At 37.8% G+C, this 7,672-nt stretch overlaps 1 long non-coding RNA gene across 1 annotated transcript; it reads left to right on the top strand.

Moving 5' to 3' along the window:
* Positions 1–6,233: 6,233 nt before the first annotated feature.
* On the top strand, positions 6,234–7,623 carry LOC129105049 (uncharacterized). The gene is made up of 3 exons (XR_008531807.1): positions 6,234–6,643; positions 6,766–6,843; positions 7,209–7,623. It is a non-coding gene; the product is annotated as an uncharacterized LOC129105049 (long non-coding RNA).
* The last annotated feature ends 49 nt before the right edge of the window (positions 7,624–7,672 follow it).

Raw genomic sequence — 7,672 nt, 5'->3', positions numbered from 1 at the left:
TTTTTGTTGTATCAGTGCTACTAGTGTTTAATAAAACAGGATTTCAAACATGGTTTAATATCACTAATCTAGACATATTTTGTACATCAGAAGCACCTAGTCTCCAGTCTTTATCCGAAGCTAAGCTAACTGCCTGCCAGTTTCTCAATAATAAAGATGCTGATCTATTATATCACACTAAACGGCATCCAACCAACCGAACCTCCACATCACTACTTTCTGCTGGCTACATAAAGAGCACATTACGTCCTGTATTGGCACTAGACGTAAATCATGAATTGCTGATTTTTCAGTATGGCTTAATTCCTATGGAAAGTTGTCTGGGCAATTAAAATACTTGGGTTTAAGAAGAAGATATTATGGTTGGATTTTAGATTGTAAAAGAACAGCACATGCTACCAACAATGGGTCTGATACTGCAGCTCGGTCAGTGCGCCGAAGCAGACTGTGACACTTTAGTAAATCCCCTAGAATCAGTTCAGGTACGGTATGTTATTAGCTTGTTAGATGCACATGTCTTTTCAAAACAAACTTCCGTCCACACAGGTTTAGGCAACAAAACAACATATTTAAGTTCAGGAAAAGAGAGTGTTTTACGTTAAATTGACTTATATCTCACCTGATTTTCCAGAAAAAACAAGTCACGTGACTAGCGACTCAGAAAAATCATAACTTGCGACAATGTTGTGACTTTTCAAAATGAACTTCAGTGTTCAGAGGGGACAGACAGTTTCCACTTGCTACATGCATACAGTGCCTTTTTAAAATAAACTTCCAACATTACTTAGTTTTTAGGTTTACTTATGAAACGAAACTACTTGGTTAGGTTCAGGCTACAAAAGTGCTTTGTTAGGCTTCAGAAAAGATTGTGGTTGGCGTTAAAATAAGAACTTGAGTTATTACAAAACTACACTCAAAGTGTGGACACTAGCGTCACATGTGGCAAACAACTGAGAAGAAAAATGTGAAAATGTACTTTTAGTTTCAGCATGGGACACCAACAGTGGTCTCACACGTCCTTTGATCCCATTCACCAACCTTCCTGTCAGCCCTGTATCGAATACCTTGGATACTTTATACTATGTCAGTTAACCTGTGAGAACAGGTTGGAAAGGACACAAAGTTTGGTCTCCTTCATGATAGCTTGATGCGGTATGCCCCCATCCACAACCCTTGCCTACACCCTATCCTTACTTTCAGTTTGCTACATAAAGGGCATCGGCACTGAATGTTGGAGTGGTCCAGATTTATGACAGATTAACAGAATTCCCTAAGGATACTGGACTGGTTCAGTTTTCTTTGTCATTGCTACTCATGAGCAGACTTTGATGATCTATTACTTTGTGGCTATTAATGCTGAGCTTTGATTTTACTAAGATGAATCAGTTTGGAGTTTTTCAACAGAGTCATGACAGTTATCATTGGTTTGTCAGTATTCAATCAAATACATTCCAGGCATATCAAGTCATTGGTTTGTTTAATGCATTATGGGACTGAAAAGTCTTAGTGAGTCTTAGTTAAGCACATTTCAGTATTGTCTGTATAGTTGTGTTCTTAAGAGTTTTCTAACTTGTCTATAAAGTCAAGTAGCTGTGCTGAATTGAGGCAGTCTTTGGATAAAGTTTCAACTCCCTCTGTGGTATCCATTCAGAAGTCTGTCTGTGTTAAAAGCCAAACAGAATCTGACAAAAATACAGTCACATACAAAGCACTTGGTTCCATTGGCTCAGTTCACCTAAGTCCTCCAAAGTTTCTTCACAGTGAACAAAGACAAGGTGAAGCCCATAAGGATAACAACTTAAATCCAGGAAGTATGAGCTGAAGCTTTCCACATATACAGACTGCCAGTTATGTCACTAGCAGACAATTTTCAGTACACCTTTGGCAGTGTTACAGAGGAAAGAGCTGTGTTATAACCGCTAATGAGGTGTTAGTCAAGACTCTAGCTTGTTGGTGGTGAAGTGGTTTCCTTTGAGTGACTGTAGTTTAAAAAAAAAAACAAAAAAAAATGTTTTGTCTTGGCCTTTTAGTGCTGTAATTCATTTTACAAGGTTTGTTCATACATATGGATTTATTCTTTTGTACAGGATTTCTGGATGCTTTGCTGAGCCATGACAAGCAATACTGTATACTTGACCCTGTAATACAAAGGACCTTTCTCTCATTGACAAGGCTACATACATCCTCATGGCCACATTCACTCCAGATATTTTACAATGTCACAGGGTTCATCAATACATAATACCACACTAAAGGTAGGCCTACTACTGGCTGTCTACGGTGCAGTGTTAATTTTCCCAATGAAAAGTATGGCAAAATATGTGTTAACAACCTATTTTTTATTCCAATATTTTTTTGACATTTGCAAACAAGAAGTATGACGAAATGTCACTTCATATTATTAATCAACAAAGACTAAATGATAATGTGAAAGGTGGAGGACTGGAAAAAGTCGTGTTTTAATGCAAAACTACCTGCATGCATCTTTGTAATCACACACTGTAGCTCCTGGTTATTAAAAGTATATCCTGTGCTGCCCCAATGTATCTCATAGCTCAGAAGCTGAAGTATCGGCTTGATTTGTTGCCCTACTGTCAGTAAGAAGCATCTGGCATTCTGTAACGTTCTGTCTCTGTTAGTAATGTCATATGATTTTAACGGCTCTTTGCAGAAACTGATTCATGCACCAAATTCTAGTACAATCCCCTGAGAATAAGATAAGAGGCCATAACAAAATTGCTGGGACAAACCATGAAAACATGCTGGCATCAGATCGACATGTCTGAAAAAGTAAGCCAATGGAGTTGTGGAGAGTAAATTTATGTATTGTACTGAAGTACACGTTTGAGGTACTTTACATGACTGTTCATTTTCTGCTACTTTATACTACACTTAAACTCAGAGGGAAATACTGTACTTTTTTCTCAACTACAGTAAAGTAAAACCTTTAGTTAGTTACTGGTAATTACAATAAATTATAATTTATCATTATCTGTTAAGATAAGACTTGATTGTTCCCAAGGGGGAAAATAACAATTTCCTTGGCAGCACAAATAGTAAAAAATAAAGAAACTTAGTGATCAAAACTTGAAGTCATATGTCTCTAATTAACACAGCACAATACCTGAGTAGGTACAAAATGTTCATCTTGCATCACCTGGTTTTCACAACCTACCAACCCACCAATGGTACCTCTTGATCATGTTGAGCTACCCAGAGAAATGGGAAAGTCAGAAGCACAAACATGACATATTATGAGACAGGGAGCATTGCCGAACACAACAGACATTCAAACACTTACAACGTAATACCTGTTCCTCCGGAGCGATTAACATCTACAGGCACAATTACAGCAATTTGAGGTTTCTTTTCCCTAGGACACTTGGACAGACTGAAGGGGCCAGGGATTAACCTCTGAATAGTGGATGCACACTTTCACTCCAGAGATATGTAATAGTTTATGCAAAACATGTTTTGATATCCCTAAAATTGCATGTGGTCCCAGCCTGACCCCCCATTTGAAATGGTCTTGAACCACTACTGATCCTGTCATAATCTGAAATGAGGTTATTTATTATATTCAATTAGCAGTTGTAGGAACATAATAGAGTAATTTGGGTACATGTATACAAACTACAACAAAATGTTTGAATAGGTGTACTAAATATAATAGTGTTCAATATGCATCTACCTAAAATACAAAAAGTTAATGGTAATGGTAAATGGACTTGTACTTGTATAGCTAATTTCTAGTCTTACGACCACTCAAAGCGCTTCATCATCATCTACCCATTCACAGCCATGCAAGGTGCCACCTGCTCATCAGGACTCTTTAACATACTTGAGTTGGTTGTATAAGGTTTGTTTGAAGCATAAATACACAAAACATTGCAGCCAATTTGGTGTCAATTGAGCAATACATGTGGAGGGAGATTCTTTTCACAGTTTTTGAGAAAAACTGGATTGATGGACTAAATTGTTCCTGCCAACTTCAAGAAGAAATAAGTAAGAAATAGCATTTCTGCTTCGGCCCCGATAAACTACTTTGAGTCAGCTATCCCTATCGAAAAATGTCGACAGTCAAACATCCAAACCTTCCTCTAGATGTTTGCTCAAGAAATATTACTGTTATGTTTTAACTTCTCCTGCCTTAGAAAATGATGAGTGACTTTGGTTAAAACGTAAACTACATTTTTAACATGCTGGCATTCATTAAGGCCTTGTGTTGTGAGTCACAGCATATCAGAAGAGACACTCAGGCGCCTCACAGCCAGAGGTTAGAGGAATATGTGATTAATTGTCAACTCATATTCTGATGTCTGTCTTTTTCTCACTATTGTTTTTGGCCCAAAAATACAAACTAATGAGAAAACAAGTACTGTTGCTGATAAATTGCCTGTTAGTGGAAGGTCAGACGAGCCATCTGGAAGACCTGCTAGAACCTGTTCCAGTGGTGGACGTGTGTGTTTGTGTGTGTGTGTGTGTGTGTGTGTGTGTGTGTGTGTGTGTGTGTGTGTGTGTGTGTGTGGTATACTACAGCTGATGATAATAAGGAGACCTAGCAGCCCTTTTGGCACCCAATGTGAAACCGTGCAGAAAAAAATCAAAAAGTGTTTACAGGATTACAGGATATATATGATATATTCTTGTTATTGATAACATAGCCCATGAAAAAAAGAAAATTCAACAATCTGTATGTCCGTCTCTCTATATCTATCTACTCTTAAACTTAAGATGCGCATCTTTAAAATCTATTGAATAAATATAGTTTATTCTTTTAAAGGATTTATTGGGATAAACAGGAGGAATAAGCAGTAGGTGATTGTACGTAGGATTAGCTCAAATAACCCCTAGTGCCCACGTTCATAGTAATTAAGGTAAAACTGTCCATTGTATGTCGCTATTGTCCATGACAGTGGCTTTTAAAACAATGCACAAGGTAATTGCACACATTTATATTGCTTTTTGTGCAATTGCAGTAAATGTGCAAGACTTTCCAGTGTTGGAGTCTCAGGCTGCAAGGATCTCCTGACAGAACACTTAATGGGAGAAAAGTGTTGTATCATTCCACTGATGAAGGTGATCTTGTACCTAAGTACGTCTTGAGGGAGACATTGTCCATGATGCTTTGTGTGTAGTTTGTGCAACATAGTCCTCCATCCTCCTCCTGATTCTGCTTGCGTCAGCTGCTTTCAGCCTGCAGCCACACCCAATCTTCAATTATAAGCAGAGACAACAGAATGGCAGCCTGTAAGTGCTTTCCATTTGGCCAACATGGCTCCTCACTGGTGTCTCTTCGTCCTATCATACCTCCTCCCAATGGAGATGCTAAAAAGGAGACGGAGGAATCTTATTTAACAAATGAGACGACAACAACTCATGATGCACTGTTTGAGTATTTAAGTATTTTTAACACATTTTTGTTTAGATTTTTATAGTATAGAGGTAACAGAAAATGAAGGTAGAGATTGGAAAGGTTGACATGCATACATCCTACAATTTGTGGAACCTGATTCTGCTGCTGATTATGAACCTGCATTGTGAACAGACTGACAGAAATAACACAGACAGGCAATTAAAATGTATGTCTTGTTAAAGTGGCCCTATTATGCTTTTCCACTTTTTCCCTCTCCTTTAGTGTGTTATATATGTTTTTGTACATGTAAAAGGTCCGTAGAGTGTAAAACCTGAAGTCCACGCCTAAAAGGAGTTACCCTGGATGAAATGAGCATTTCATTTTTAGAGCAGTACAACGAAAACTCTATGTTGTGTTCGCTGCATTTCGCCGAGGAAAGCTTCAACAGTGTTTTGAACAGCTCTGGAAGACAGGGCTAAATTCTGTTTGTAAGGGGCAGGACATTTCCGACGCATGCAAAACGTTGACCAATCACAACAGAGCGGGCTAGCTGACCAATCAGAGCAGACTTTGCTTTCTGGAGGGAGGAGCAAGCACTACAATGGAGCGTTTCAGAGAGAGGTAGAGAAGAGGTGCTGCAGGACAGCCAGGATGAGAAAAACAAGGAGGATTATGAGCATTAACGCATGTAAACATGTTGTAACTGTAACTTGAGATAAAAATATGCACCCAGAAAATAGCATAATAGGGCCTGTTTAATACTGGCCATGAAATATCCATCCTTATCAGAAGACCAGTTTCAGTTAATTGATTAGATCAATAAATTAATAAGATAGATAAGATAAATAGATAAATAAATAGGGTTTGTTTTAAAATAATCTTCCATAATATGAATAGGATTTATGATTGAAATCCTAAATATGTCAATAAAAAGATTAATATACATAAGGTTATTTATATCTGTTTAAAAATAATATTTTGTTTATTTCAAATGTGGCGAATGTGCCTTTCTCAAAGTGTACAAGATTCGGGTGACATGAGGAGTTCACGTAAGACAACGTAGCGTAGCCAATCAGACACCGTCAAGGTGTACGTGCCGTTTCTCTCTCTCTATGCCGGACCATTGTCGAGGTGGCGGCATGCAAACTTTCTCTTGAAGGAAATTATTGTTGCGAGAGCCAGATATATCCCAACGTTGAATAATTATCGGAGGCGCAGAGAACGAAGTTTTTTGTTGTTGCTTTGGTTGATTAGTGGAGCTTGTTTGTGACGGAAACGAAGGAGAACGTGAGTTGGTTATTAACAACTATAGCGCTAGCTCATGCCATTAGCCACTGTAATACTTCGTTGCATATTCGTTATACTTCGTTGCTTATTACTGAACTCCCGTGTCCCTGTCTTTTCAAAAGCTGAACCTGGACTGATGAGAGCAGTGTATTCTGCCTTGTACCCGGAGTGTGTGTGTATATGTGATGTTTGAGCCTCTGGTGAGTAATCTTTATTGATGTTCGTCTGATGAACAGAGTTGAAGTGTGCAACTGTTAATGTTAATGTGGATTAATGGGGCATTAATTTCATGTATGTTTAAAATTGTTTTACATTACGGTGTTTTAGTTAAAAGTAAAGGAGATGAACGGAAAGAAATGTTCAGCCATTTGTCTCATGTTAATGTTGAGAATGTGTTAAAAAGTAGTTAACATGATTATTAGAAAACAATGTATATGTATAAATATGTGTTAATATGCATTTATTTACATTTAGTATTAAATGTAGTATGTACTATACTTACTTAAGTATTAATTATAGTTTATTTATATGAATGTTATAGTGACCCTTTTTCTGGCCTTTATAGGCCGGGTCTTTTTGCTTGTATGGATTCCTGGTGAGATCTGCATGAAGATTCTTCTCCCGCTGGGATTTCTCCCATCTCTGTAGAGGTAGTGGGGAACCTCAGTGGTAGTGGCGAGCTACCCAAACGAAGGACTGTTATTTTGTTACCAATATTCTGATTTTCCCAGTGGCTGGATATATTGAGAAACTGGTTGATATCTCATGTTTTTTTATTTTTTTATTTTTTTATTTTTACTTCTTTAAATCTACACAATACAGCTTCTAAAACGTACTTGTTGATTGTGTGAGTCCTTTGCTCTGTCACTCAATGCATATTGCCAATACCCCTTTCTCCTATAGCGAACTAGACTTCTGATTTTCTGGCCCACAAGTTAATTAATGCACTGATAATTACATCTGTATCTCCCAGTCTTTACCATCGAGGGTTAGAGCTGATGCGGAGAAAGTGGAGTATTTAGTGACTAG

The sequence above is a fragment of the Anoplopoma fimbria genome, chromosome 16 (assembly GCF_027596085.1).
Source record: "Anoplopoma fimbria isolate UVic2021 breed Golden Eagle Sablefish chromosome 16, Afim_UVic_2022, whole genome shotgun sequence".
NCBI classification, from domain to species: domain Eukaryota; kingdom Metazoa; phylum Chordata; class Actinopteri; order Perciformes; family Anoplopomatidae; genus Anoplopoma; species Anoplopoma fimbria.
Note: the sequence above shows the minus strand (reverse complement) of the source record. Positions and strands in the feature narration are given on the sequence as shown.